This window comes from Myodes glareolus, chromosome X (genome assembly GCF_982192425.1).
Source record: "Myodes glareolus chromosome X, mMyoGla1.1, whole genome shotgun sequence".
Classification (NCBI taxonomy): Eukaryota; Metazoa; Chordata; class Mammalia; order Rodentia; family Cricetidae; genus Myodes; species Myodes glareolus.
The window spans coordinates 143,523,866-143,537,399 of record NC_142053.1 but is presented as its reverse complement, the minus strand read 5'-3'; the positions used below and the strand labels follow the sequence as shown (position 1 = coordinate 143,537,399).

The 13,534-nt window shown below is 40.3% G+C and overlaps 1 protein-coding gene and 1 pseudogene across 6 annotated transcripts in view; both read left to right on the top strand.

Annotated features, from left to right (window-relative positions):
* Slc9a7 (solute carrier family 9 member A7) overlaps positions 1–13,534 on the top strand; it is a 218,940-nt gene that overhangs the window by 74,213 nt on the left and 131,193 nt on the right. The gene's annotated exons all lie outside the window — the stretch shown is intronic.
* LOC125417953 (cyclin-G1 pseudogene) lies at positions 6,892–7,978 on the top strand (annotated as a pseudogene).

Sequence of the window (13,534 nt, the reverse complement as noted above, 5' to 3'; positions counted from 1 at the left end):
TCTTCCTGCTGTATAGGAGCGCAGTTAATCAGGTCTTTCATGGTATAACCTGTCTGCCAGGTTCATCTCAGTCGGCAGTTGAGTGGAGAAATTTTTTGAGGGTGTTCACAGAAATCTTTCAGGAGGGCGTGGTCTATCATACCATATTGGGATAGAAGCAATCCACAGGGTCTCATCCTCTGTGAAAACAAAAGAAGAACCTCCTTTCCAAAGTATCATATCCTTAGATCCAAATTCAGAAGTCAAGGTATTTTCAACATATCTATCTTGGATTAGTTCAGCAGCATTTATAAACAAATATCTTTTAGCAGCTGTTGCTCCTTCCTCAGCATTCAAACAATTCAAAGAGAGCATAATAGCATACAGTATCAAGATTCTATGTGTATTTTCCATCTTTATGCAGCTTTATTTTTAACCTCTATTTCTTTTATTTTTACTTTTACTTTTTGACACAGGTTCTCTGTATATCTTTGTCCTGGAATAACTCTGTAGACCAGGCTGTCCTTGAACTCACAGAGATCTGTCTGTCTCTGTTCCCCAGTGCTGGCATTAAAGGCGTGTGCTACCACACCTTGAACTCAGAGATCCTTCTGTCTCTGCCTCCCAGGCATTGGGATTAAAGGTGTGTGCTACCACACCTTGAAGTCACAGAGGTCAATCTACCTCTACCCCTTGAAGTCACAGAGGTCAATATGCCTCTACCTTCCGGGCATTGGGATTAAAGGTGTGTACCACCACACACTAGACTCCTTTCCTGATCGCGCAGAGGGGTTGTTGTCTGGGATGGTAATCTGTAAGTTTTTTCCCCTTTGAATAAATAACCATTCTATTAATAATAATTCCAAACTGGTGCGGGATTGTTTGTGACTTACGCCTTCAGTAGAAGTTTCTTGGTAGAATTTTTGGGATCACTTATATAAACAGTGAGAGTTTGACTTCTTCTTTTCTGATTTGTATCCCCTTGTCTCCTTTTGTGTCTTATTGCTCTAGCTATGATATAAAGAACTATATTGAACAGATATGGAGAGAGTGAACAACCTTGTCTTGTTTCTGATTTCAGTTGGATTGCTGGGTGTTGCTCTCCATTTAGTTTGATGTTGGCTGTTGACTTGCTGTATATTGCCTTCAATATATTTAGGTATGTTCCTTGTATCCCTGATCTCTCCAAGACCTTTTTCATGAAGAAATGTTTTATTTTGTCGAAAGCTTTTTCGACATCTAATAAGATGATCATGTGGATTTATTTTTCAGTTTGTTTATATAGTGGATTACGTTGACACATTTTTGTATGTTCAACCATCCCTGCATCTCTGGAAAAAAAAAGCCGACATGATCATGGTGGATGATGGTTCTGATGTGTTCTTGAATTCGATTTGCTAGTATTTCATTTAGTATTTTTGCATCAATGTTCATGAGTGAGATTGGTCTGTAATTCTCTTTCTTAGCAATGTCTTTCGGTTTCTGGGTATCAAGGTAATTGTAGCCTCATAAAAAGAGTTTGGCAATGTTCCTTCTGTTTCTATTGTGTGGAATAATTTGAAGAGTATTGGTATTAGTTCTTCTTTAAAGTCTTCTAGAATTCTGAGCTGAAACCATCTGGTCCTGGGCTTTTTTTCATTGGGAGAGTTTTGATGACTGTTTCTATTTCTTCAGCAGTTATAGGTCTGTTTAATTTGCTTATCTGGTCTTGATTTAATTTTGGTAAGTGAAATTTATCCAGAAAGTTGTCCATTTCCTTTAAGTTTTCCAATTTTGTGGAGTACAGGTTTTTGAAATATGACCTGATGATTCTCTGTATTTCTGCCACGTCTGTTGTTATGTCCCCCTTTTCATTTCTGATTTTGTTAATTTGGATATTCTCTCTCTGCCTTTTGGTTAGTTTGGATAAAGGTTTTTTCTTTATTTTGTGATTTTTATCGAAGAACCAACTCATGTCTCATTGATTCTTTGTATTGTTTTCTTCATTTCTATTTTGTTGATTTCAGCTCTCAATTTGATTATTTCCTACCATCTAGTTCTCTTAGGTGAGTTTGTTTCTTTTTGTCCTAAAGTTTTCAAATGCTCTGCTAATTCACTAGTGTGTGATTTTTCCAGCTTCTTCATGTAGGCCTTTAGTGCTATGAACTTTCCTCTTAACCCTGCTTTCTTTGTGTCCCATATATTTGGGTATGTTGTGTGGTCATTTTCATTGAATTTTAGGAAGGCTTTAATTTCTCCCTTTATTTCTTCCTTGACCCATTGATGATTCAGGTGAGCATTGTTTAATTTCCTCATGTTTGTGGGTTTTCTGGAATTAATATTGCTGTTGACTTCTAGTTTTAAACCATGATGATCTGATAAGGTACATTGTGTTATTCCAATTTTTTGTATTTGTTGAGGTTTGTTTTGTTACCGAGTATGTGGTCAATTTTTGAGAAGGTTCCATGAGGTGCTGAGAAGAAGGTATATTCTTTTCTCTTTGGATGGAATATTCTATACATGTCTGTTAAGTCCATTTGAGACATAACAACTGTTAGTTTCCTTATTTCTCTGTTCATTTTTGTCTGACTGACCTGTCCAGTGGTGAGAGGGGAGTGTTGTAGTCTCCCACTATTAGTGTGTGGGGTTTATTGTATGATTTAAGCTTTAGAAGTGTTTCTTTTACATATGAGGATGCCATTGTATTTGTGGCATAGATATTCAGTATTGACATTTCCTCTTGAAAAATTTTTCCTGTGACTAATATGAAGTGATCTTCTTTGTCTCTTTTGACTGATTTTAGCTTGAAGTCTGTTGTTAGATATCAGAATAGCTACACCCATTTGTTTCATAGGTCCATTTGATTGGTATATTTTTCCCAACCCTCTACTCTGAGACGATGTCTGTTTTTGAGGTTGAGATGTGTTTCTTGTATGCATTGAAGGATGGATTCTGTTTTTGTATCCAATCTGTCAGCCTGTGCCTTTTTATTGGTGAGTTGAGTCCATTTACATTAAGGGATTTGAATGACCAGTGATTGCTATCTACTGTTAATTTAGTTTTCATTGTTGATGATGCTAATTTGTGCGTTTTCTCCTTCTTTGGGATTTGCTGCTATGAAACCATCTGTGTTTTTGTTGGTATAGCCAACTTCCTTGGATTGGAGTTTTCCTTTTAGTATTTTGTGTAGGGCTGGGTTTGTGGCTAGAATCTAGTTTCGTCATGGGAGATTTTGTTTTGTCTTCCTATGGTGATTGAAAGTTTTGTTGGGCATAGTCTGGGCTGGCATCTGTGATCTCTTAATGTCTGCATAACGCTTGACCATGACCTTTCATTTTCTCCAATGAGAGGTCAGGTGTAATTCTGATAGGTCTACCTTTATATGTTACTTGGTATTTTTTCCTTTGCAACTCTTAATATTTTTTCTTTACTCTGTATGATTAATGTTTGGATTATTATGTGACGAGGGACTTTTTTTTTGGATCCAGTCTATTTGGTGTTCTGTAAGCTTCTTGTATTTTCATAGGCATGTCTTTCTTTTGGTTGGGAAAGTTTTCTTCTATGATTTTGTTAAGTATATTTTCTGTCCTTTTGAGTTGAGCTTCTCCTTCTTCGATACCTATTATTCTTGGATTTGGCCTCTTCATGGTGTTCCATATTTCCTGGATATTTTGGGTTAAGCTTTTGTTAGATTTAATGTTTTCTTTAACTGACGAGTCTATTTCCTTTATTGTATCTTCAGTGCTTGAGATTCTCTCTTCCATCTTTTATATTCTGCTATTCATTCTTGCCTTTGTGTTTCCTGATTGTTTTCTCATGCTTTCTGTTTCTATAATTCCCTTGGCTTGTGTTTTCTTTATTGTCTCCATTTCAGTTTCCAAGTCTTAAATAGTTTCTTTCATATGTTTGATTTTTGTTTCTTGGTTTTCTTTGAGGGATTTCCTGATGTCTTCCACTTTTTTGTTTGCCTTTTCCTCCATTTCTTTAATGGAATTTTTCATTTCCTCTTTAAGAGTTTCAAACATTCTCTTGAAGTTATTTTTTAGGTCATTTTTTTTTTTTGCTTCATCTATATTTGGTTGATCAGGTCTTGCTGTTTTGGGTCTTTAGGTTTTACTGGTGTTGTGTTGCTCTTTGTGTTGTTGCATGTGTTCTTTCCTTTTCTACTCATCTTTTCCTCTCCTCTAAAAGATTTGTTTGGGACTGTCTGACATTCTGTTGAATATACTTCTAGGTGCCAAAGAATCCAAAGCTCAGATGGTTGTTTCTCGTGGTACAGCCAGTGCCATCGTTCCAGGTACCCCGTTGGTTACTCTGTGTTACTGGAGATAGCTTAGCACTTCTTTACTTTGCTCTGCTCCCTTGGAGTTTCCTGTCTCAAGCCTACATTGGCTTAGGTTACCGGCCTTGAGTTACCTCTGCAAATCCTGGTCTGGATCCACTCCTGCAGAAGTCTCTGGCTTGGAGTTGGTCCTGCAAAGGTTTCTGGCTCCAGTCTATTGCCTTGGGGTTCCCAGGCTTGGAACCAGAGAGGTGTGCCCAGAACCAGAGAGGACCTGTCTCAGGCTTACCCTCTTTGAGGTCCCAGACTCACACTGGGACCCTCAGAGGTTCCATGTTCCTGCCTATTCCCTTTGATGTCCCAGACCAATGCCTGGACCCACAGAGGTCCTGGGTTATGCCTACTCCCTCTGATATCTCAGACTCATGCCTGGCCCCGTAGTGATCTCTGGTTCCTGCCTACTCCCTTGGAGATCCCAGACTCATGCCCAGAATGGCAGAGGTCCTAGCTCAGGCTTAGTTCCTGGGAGGTCCCAGACTCGCACCCAGACCCACAGGGGTCTTGGCTTAGGTCTACTCCCTTGAAGGTGCCAGATTCACGTGGGGTGCCTCAGTGGACTCTGGCTCTGACTCACTCACTTAGCGGTTACTCCCCTTACCTGTTCTGGTGGCTCAGTCCTTATCTGCCAGTGTCCCGGGACTGCATCGGCTCCTGGGACAATTTTTTTCAGTGTTCTGAAGGTTGGAAGTCCAAGATGCCAGCATAGCCAGCTCACTTTTAAGGACCTTTTCTCTTCCACATTATTGCTGTTATGATTTGGATAATGTTCAACCTGGTAAAATGGTTAGGGTGTCTAGGATAGAAATAGAGGGTTCCAGGAATAGGTTTAGAGGAAAGGTAGTTTCTTTTGAAATGTAATTGATATTTAGATGAAGAATCTTTTTTTACAGACAGGGATCATTCTTCTGCCTTAGCCTCCTGTGTTCTGGAATTACAGATTGTGTCACCATGTTCAGCTTATTCTCTCCCTCTTTGTATGTGTGTTTAATATGTTTAATCATATGAACGTCTATCTTGAGTTTAGTCAGAAGTTCATGGTTTTAGCTGTTGAATAAAAGAACTAACAATGTGCAGATTTTCTGTTTTACTCTCTGCAAACCTAGCCAGCTACCCATGGGAAGGAAATGTCATAGACCCTAGAGAAATACCTACTACTGACACTTTCCTAAGCCAGTATATTTTCTTGACTGAACACTAAGTACATATCCCGATACCCACAACTGAATATAGCTCTCATCCCTTATCAAAGAAGCTTCTTTTTGCAGCAGAAGCAGACCATTATAGAAAGTCACAGCTGGTAAAAAATATAGGAATTAACTGACCGTGTGATGCTCAGTCCCAGTTGATATATCTACAATGTAACTCCTGCACCTAAAGCTCAGGGAACATTGCAGAAGATGGGACAGGAATGACCATATGAGCTAGAGGACCATGAAGTCTACTGTGATATGATGCCATTTAGCTACAACAGGGAACTACAACCATGAAATCTCAACAACATGATTGCCTAAACAACTCCAGCAACTTAATGGGGGACATCTCACAGGGCCCCATGTTGATGAAGAGCTATAAGCAATTAACAGCTGCTGAGAGGGGAAGAATTAACGTTCCCTAGGGATAAACCCATTGATTGAGTATCCAATGGACAAAAGAATTATTAATAGCTACATTTCTTCTACACCCCAAATATTGAATCCCATTTTTTGGTGCTAGAGATGGAATCGAAGGCCTTGCCCATGCTATATATCTCTGTATCTGTGAGATGTATAGCTACAGCATCTGGCCTTTTGTAATACGAGTTCTGTATATTGTACAAAAAAAGTGAGATGGGTTTACAGAAATTTCTTTATTTTGATAATTATTGAGAAGGTGTCTTAGTTTGGTTTCTATAGCCAAGTTAAAGATCATGACCATAAGCAACTTTGGGGGAAGGAAAGGATTAGTTTGACTTACAGATTACAGTCCTTTATGAAAGGAAGTCAAAGCAAGAACTCAAGGCAGGAACTGAAGGAGAGACCATGTAGGAATTCTGCTTACTGATTGCTCCTCAGGTTCCTGTTTTTCTACCTTCTACTAGGACAACCTGCCTAGAGATAGCACCACCCACAGTGGATTGGGCCCTCCCACATCAATCCTTTATCAAGGTATGTCCTGGAGACTTGCCTACAGGCTAATCTGATGGAGGCATTTTATCAGTTGAGTTTCCCTCTTCCCAGAATGACTCTAGCTTGTATCAAGTTGCTAAAAATCTAATCAGGACGAAGGGTTTATATATATATATAGTTTATATAGTTTCTCAGTACTTAAGAGGTCAAACCTTAAACCTTAAAATGGCTAACTGGTATCTACAGGAGGCCTGCCCTTTTCTAAAGAGAAACAGAAGAGGATGGGAGAGGGGAAAAGGTGAGGTGGGTGGGAGGTACTGGGAAGGGAGGAGAGAGAGGAAGCTGTAGCCAGGATGTAAGAATGAAAAAATAAAAAATAGCTTTCATTGCGCGCTGACCCCCGGGGACGCCGCGCCAATTCGGGGCGCTGAGGGACCCTCCACCCAGGATGCCCACCCCTCCCCAGGCCTCTGCTCTCTTGCCCGCCCGCGAGTCCGTTCCCCTCGTGGGCCTCTCAGTTCCGGAACGTAGGGCAAGCTGAGAGCAGGCCCAGGGAGGGTGGTGACCACCGCGGAGGAGCTGTAGCTGTCAAGATGATAGAGGTACTGACAACTGACTCTCAGAAACTGCTACACCAGCTGACCACCCTGTTGGAACAAGAGTCTAGATGTCAGCTAAAGGTCTGCGACTTGAAACTAATTGAGTCTGCAAATGATAATGGCCTCAGAATGACTGTAAGACTCAGGGACTTTGAAGTAAAAGATCTACTCAGTCTAACTCAGTTCTTTGGCTTCGACACTGAGACATTTCCCTAGCTGTGAATTTACTGGACAGATTCTTGTCTAAAATGAAGGTACAGACGAAGCATCTTGGGTGTGTTGGTTTGAGCTGCTTTTATTTGGCTGTAAAGTCAATAGAAGAGGAAAGGAATGTCCCATTGGCAACTGATTTGATTAGAATAAGTCAGTACAGGTTCACAGTTTCAGACTTGATGAGAATGAAAAAGATTGTGTTGGAGAAAGTGTGTTAGAAAGTCAAAGCTACTACTGCCTTTCAATTCCTGCAACTCTATTACCCATTCATTCAAGAAAACTTGCCATTTGAAAGGAGAAACGATCTTAATTTTGGAAGACTAGAAGCCCAATTTAAGGCATGCCACTGCAGGATCATATTTTCCAAGGCAAAGCCTTCTGTGTTGGCATTGTCCATCATTACTTTGGAGGTCCAAGCACTAAAGTATATAGAATTAACAGAGGGAATTGAATGTATTCAGAAACATTCCAAGATAAATGGCCTAGATTTGACCTTCTGGCAAGAGCTTGTATCCAAATGTTTAACCAAATATTCATCAAACAAGTGTTCCAAACCAAATGTTCAGAAGCTGAAATGGATTGTGTCTGGACGCACGGCTCGGCAACTGAAGCATAGTTATTACAGAATAACTCACCTCCCAACAATTCCTGAGACGGCTTCTTAGGTGGTAAATCTGGCTGCTTTCCAGATCTACACCTGAAGAATCGAAATACTGTCTTCAATAATAAACAATATGGGATTAAAATAGTAAAGGGCAGAACGACTCTGTTGATCTAGTCCGTGAATACTGGAGGGCATTTACTGTGTACAAGACACAGCAGTTTCAAGAGAAACGGTCTAGCGAACCTCTAAATATATGTTAACACTTCCGTCACATTATTAGCTTAGGAAAGAGAATCCTCCAAACCAGAATTTTCAAAGTAGTTAATGAAATAGTATTTTTTAAAATTACACATCACCTCACTGTAGCTTATTTAAAGTTACATAAACCCAAGCAGAAGGACGAAACAAAAAGTTTGACCCGTATATGAACAAGTTTGAGTCTGTTTGTTGATTAAGAAAATGCAGTATGCACTTGAGTGATGTAATAACAAAGTAATATAGGGCAGACAGTCGCGACGTTAGGTTTCTGGAAATTGCTGGGGTCTCTCAATTCTATATTTAGTAATTTTTCTCTATAGCAGATGGTCCATTACAAAGTAATTAGGTACTTAAAAAACATTAACTTGGTTCCTGATACATATACATTTTTACCATCTAAATTTTTTAATCATAGCAAAGATTTATCTTGTTCATGATTAAAACTAAATGTTGCCAGGCATTGTAGCTCACACCTTAATTCCAGCATTCGGAAAGCAGAGGCAGGTGGATCTCTGAGTTCTAAGCCAGCCTGGTCTACACAGTGAGTTCCAGGACAACCAGAGAGCTACACAATAGAGAGACCCTGTCTCAAAAACACTAAAAAAAAAAAAAAAAGAGAAATGTTGCCGAAAAGATGGTTCAGCAGGTAAGGGTTCTTGCACTTGCCCCTAAGTTAAGCAACCTGACTTCATTCCCTAAGCCCCACATGATGGGAGGAGAGCAAACATATGATCATTCACCTTAGATATCATCAGTTCAGGTCGCCTTTAGCAGCTCTCAGTATGGAGGCAGGTTTCTGTCAGACTGGGTTTGTGTTGTTAGTTTAGGTAGTAGGATTGCAGTAGCAACAAAAAACTGTCCCTCAAGTCGTTCTCTGCCACTCTGACCATGCGTTTAAACTATGAAACCTCAGAACATCACCACCTTAGCAGAATGGTCTCAGTGTTGGGACGACTCCTGATTCCAGGCTTGGTAGAGTTATGCTTAGGTTTGAATTCACCCACGAAACATTCAAATCAAAGCAAAAGACATGAATGTGAAATAAAACTGTGAACCTTCATTTTAATATTGGTCTAACATGCTAGATTGAATCAATATATACTTAGGTGGTATTGAAAATGGAAAACTACTTAATTTAAATCTCAAAATTTAAATTACAAGGTTTACATCAAAACCAACATTTCACAAATGCACTTTTGAGGTATTGTCGGGTAATTTAAGCAGTAAATGGTTTCTTGACACCCATAACCAAATAATAGCTAATTTAGAGGTGGAATTTTTATTGCTATATGAGAATTGCATGTAAACTTGTGGGTGTTTCTTTTTTTCAAAGTTTATTAAATTATAAAAGTTTCCATTTCCACCCCTCCTCCCAACACCTTCCCACTCCCCCTACTCCCTCTCCTCCTCCCTCTCCATCCCTAAGAGCAGTCAGGGTTTCCTGCCCTGTGGGAAGTTCAAGTTCCTGCCCCCTCCCTCCAGGTCCAGGAAGGTGAGTATCCAACCAGACTGGATCCCAAAAATCCAGTATATGCAGAGGAAACAAGTCCCATTGTCATTGTCAATGGCTTTTCAGAAAGACTCCGGGCCAGCCACATTCAGAGAATCCGGCCACATTCAGAAAATCTGGTTGGATCACGTCCTCGTTCAGTCCCAGTCCAACTGGCCTTGGTGAACTCTCATTAGATCAGTCCCCTTGTATCACTGGGTGATCGGACCCCTCACGGTCCTGATTTCCTTTTTCATTTTCTTCCTCCTTCTGCTCCTCATTTGGACCTTTTGGGGCTCAGTCCAGTGCTCCAATGTGGGTCTCCGTCTGTATCGCCATCCATCCTTGGATGAAGGTTCCCTCTGGTCTTGCCTTCTTTGCTCACGTTCTCTTTCCTTCTGCTTCTCGTTTGGACCTAGGGAGTTAAGTCCAGTGTTCCAATGTGGGTCTTTGTCTCTATCTGCATCCATTGTTGGATTCCTTGGGTTGCGATTTTCCTTCTGTCACTTTCTGTAAGGCTGGATTGTGGCTACGAATTGTTTAAATTTGTTTTTATCCTGGAATATTTTGTTTTCTCCGTTGATAGTGAACGATAGCTTGGCTGGGTATAGTAGTCTGGGTTTGCGTCCATGGTCTCCTAGTTTCTGCAGTACCTCTATCCAGGATCTTCTGGCTTTCATGGTTTCCATAGAGAACTCCGGTGTAAGCCTGATAGGTTTACCTTTATAAGTTACTTGGTTACCTTATAAGTTACCTTGGGTGTTTTATAAGGAGCAGATCTCTCACAAGTTTTGAAAATTTATTGTTACCTTTAATATTTCTTCTAGAGAATAGGTGGTTTGTATCCATAATAAAAGAAGCATTCTGCAGAACTGCTGCTTCAATCTAGCCGCATTTGAGAAAATTTGTTTCTCCCGTGTTAATAACTGGGTGAATTATCACTCTGAAAATTTATTTATTGCATCAAACTTAGTTCAGGCTTGAAAAAGCATTGCTGAAGTTTTTCCCCCCACAGTTTACTATAAAACTGCCACACTGCTTCTAAAGAATTTTGTTTTAAAAGGAAGAGAATAATTTGCAAAATGTATACTGTGTCTTAAGGGAAGTAAGGAGGCACTCTGTAAAACCACCAGTGTTGGCCTTGAATGTAAGATCTACACTGTTAAATTGTAGCTGCTCCTCAGTGCAGCCTGAGTCCACCCAACATGACTATAACCTTTGACATGTAATGGACGATGACCAATGAAAAATAAACCAAAGAATGGAAGTATTTTATCCTTAACCTTTGTAAACCATGTTTCATGGTTACCTTTTCAGTTCTTCCTAAAGGCTGATTTTGAGTGGACAGAAATAAACTAACCAACTACCATTATGTTTTGAACTAAGGAATGCACCTTTCAATGAAACTATTGAAAAGAAAAAAATAAAAAATAAAAAAGAAAGCAAAGGTTCTCATTTCTAAATGTGCATAGAACTGGACTAAAAATCAAAACAAATAAAACCCCAAACTTACATCCCAGACCAAAAGATCAAAAGCTGTATGGAAGACCTTGGGGCCTGTATTCCTGGTGATTCCTCAGGTGATTCTGAATACCACAGCTTAAGACAGTATTTTTTTTAAATGTGATGGATATCTTGTATATCTCTTGTAATTGTGATATGAGATCTGGATAAAATAAATGTGGGGATATTATAGCTATTCCTTAGGTGTATTGTAAACAAAAGCAGAGGACTTCTCAGTGTACAAGAAGTTAAGGATCTCTGACTCTGTTCATGATGGACTTCAGAACTGATTGTTTAATGCCAAGACTGACTCTCACACAATTCTGAAATATCAGCTGAATTTAAGGGAACTGAACAGTTTGCAGAAATTGTGTAATAAAGCCAATGGTGTGTGACTCTTATTATCAGGTTAAACCTTAAAAAAATAGAATGGACAATTATCCACCATTTAATTGGAATTTTTTATTGAGTATTTTGTTTTTTAAAAAAATTTTCAATATATTTTGATCATATTCTTTTTTTTTTTGAAAATAATTTTATTAAATTATAAAGAGTTTCCATTTACGCCCCTCCTCCCAACGCCCTCCCCCTCCCCCCCTCCCTCTTCTCCTCCCTCTTTGTCCCCAAGGGCAGTCAGGGTCTCCTGCCCTGTGGGAAGTCCAAGTTCCTCCCCCCTCCCTCCAGGTCCAGGAAGGTGAGCATCCAAACAGACTGGATCCCAAAAATCCAGTATATGCAGAGGAAACCAGTCCCAGTGTCATTGTCAATGGCTTCTCAGTAAGACTGCAGGCCAGCCACATTCAGAAAATCCGGCCACATTCAGAGAATCTGGTTGGATCACATGCTCGTTCAGTCACGGTCCATCTGGCCTTGGTAAACTCTCATTAGATCCGACCCCTTGTATCAGTGGGTGATAGTATCCCTCGCAGTCCTTCGTCATTTTCTTCCTTCCATTTGGATCTTGGGGGGCTCAGTTCCGTGCTCCAACGCGGGCCTCCATCTGTATCGTCATCCAACGCCAGATGAGGGATCTATGGTGATAAGCAAAATATTCATCAGTATGGTCACGGGCCAAGGCCGGTTCAGGCACCCCCTCCTCTGTCCAGAGAACAATCTGGGGATCTCTCCTTGGACCTGGGATCCCATATATAATCAAGTTTCCTGTAACTCTAATATGACTCCCTTAGTTGAAATATATTCTTCCCTGATCCCACATTCATCCTTCCTCCCTTCCCCCCATCCCGGTCAACAGAGCTTTCTCCATTCCTCCCCTACTCCCTTCTCTCTAACCCTCTCCCCTTCCAACAACCCTCCCACCCCACCCCCCATGCACCCAAGGTTACCTGGGACTCTTGACTATTTCCTACCTCCTGGCGGATAGCTAAAAAATCTTCATCAGATTCGTCTTCTTATTTAGCTTCTCTAGGATCACGAATAATAGGCTCAAAGACCTTTAACTATGGTTAGAATCCACTTATGAGTGAATACATACCATATTCCTCTTTTTGGGTCTGGCTTACCTCACTCAGTAAAGCGTTTTCTATGTCCATCCATTTGCATGCAAAATTCAAGATGTCATTATTTTTTACCGCTGAGTAAAACTCTAATGTGTATATGTTCCACACCTTCTTTAACCATTCTTCTATTGAGGGGCACCCAGGCTGTTTCCAGGTTCTGGCTATTACAAATAGTGCTGCTATGAACATAGTTGAACAAATGCTTTTGTAGTATGTTTGGGCATCTCTAGGGTATATTCCCAAGAGAGGAATTGCTGGGTCCTGAGGGAGGTTGACTCCCAGTTTCCTGAGAAACCGCCACACTGATTTCCACAGTGGCTGCACAAGTTTGCATTCCCACCAACAATGGATGAGTGTTCCCCTCATTCCACATCCTCTCCAGCATAGGCTATCATTGGTGTTTTTAACTTTAGCTATTCTGACAGGTGTAAGATGGTATCTCAAAGTGGTTTTGATTTGCATTTCCCTGATCGCTAAGGAGGTTGAGCATGACCTTAAGTGTCTTCTGGCCATTCGAAGTTCATCTGTTGTGAATTCTCTGTTCAGATCAATACCCCATTTTTTTAATTGGGTTAATTAGAGTTTTAGTGTCTAGTTTCTTGAGTTCTTTGTATATTCTGGAGATCAGACCTTTGTCTGATGAGGGGTTGGTGAAGATCTTCTCCCAGTCAGAAGGCAGCCTTTTTGTCTTACTGACAGTGTCCTTTGCTTTACAGAAGCTTCTCAGTTTCAGCAGGTCCCATTTATTCATTGTTTCTCTTATTGTCTGTGCTACTGGGGTCCTACTTAGGAAGTGGACTCCTGTGCCTATATCTTGTAGACTACTTCCCACTTTCTCTTCTATCAGGTTCAAAGTGGACAGATTGATGTTGATGTCTTTAATCCATTTGGACTTGAGTTTTGTGCATGGTGATAGATATGGATCTATTTTCATTCTTCTACAGGT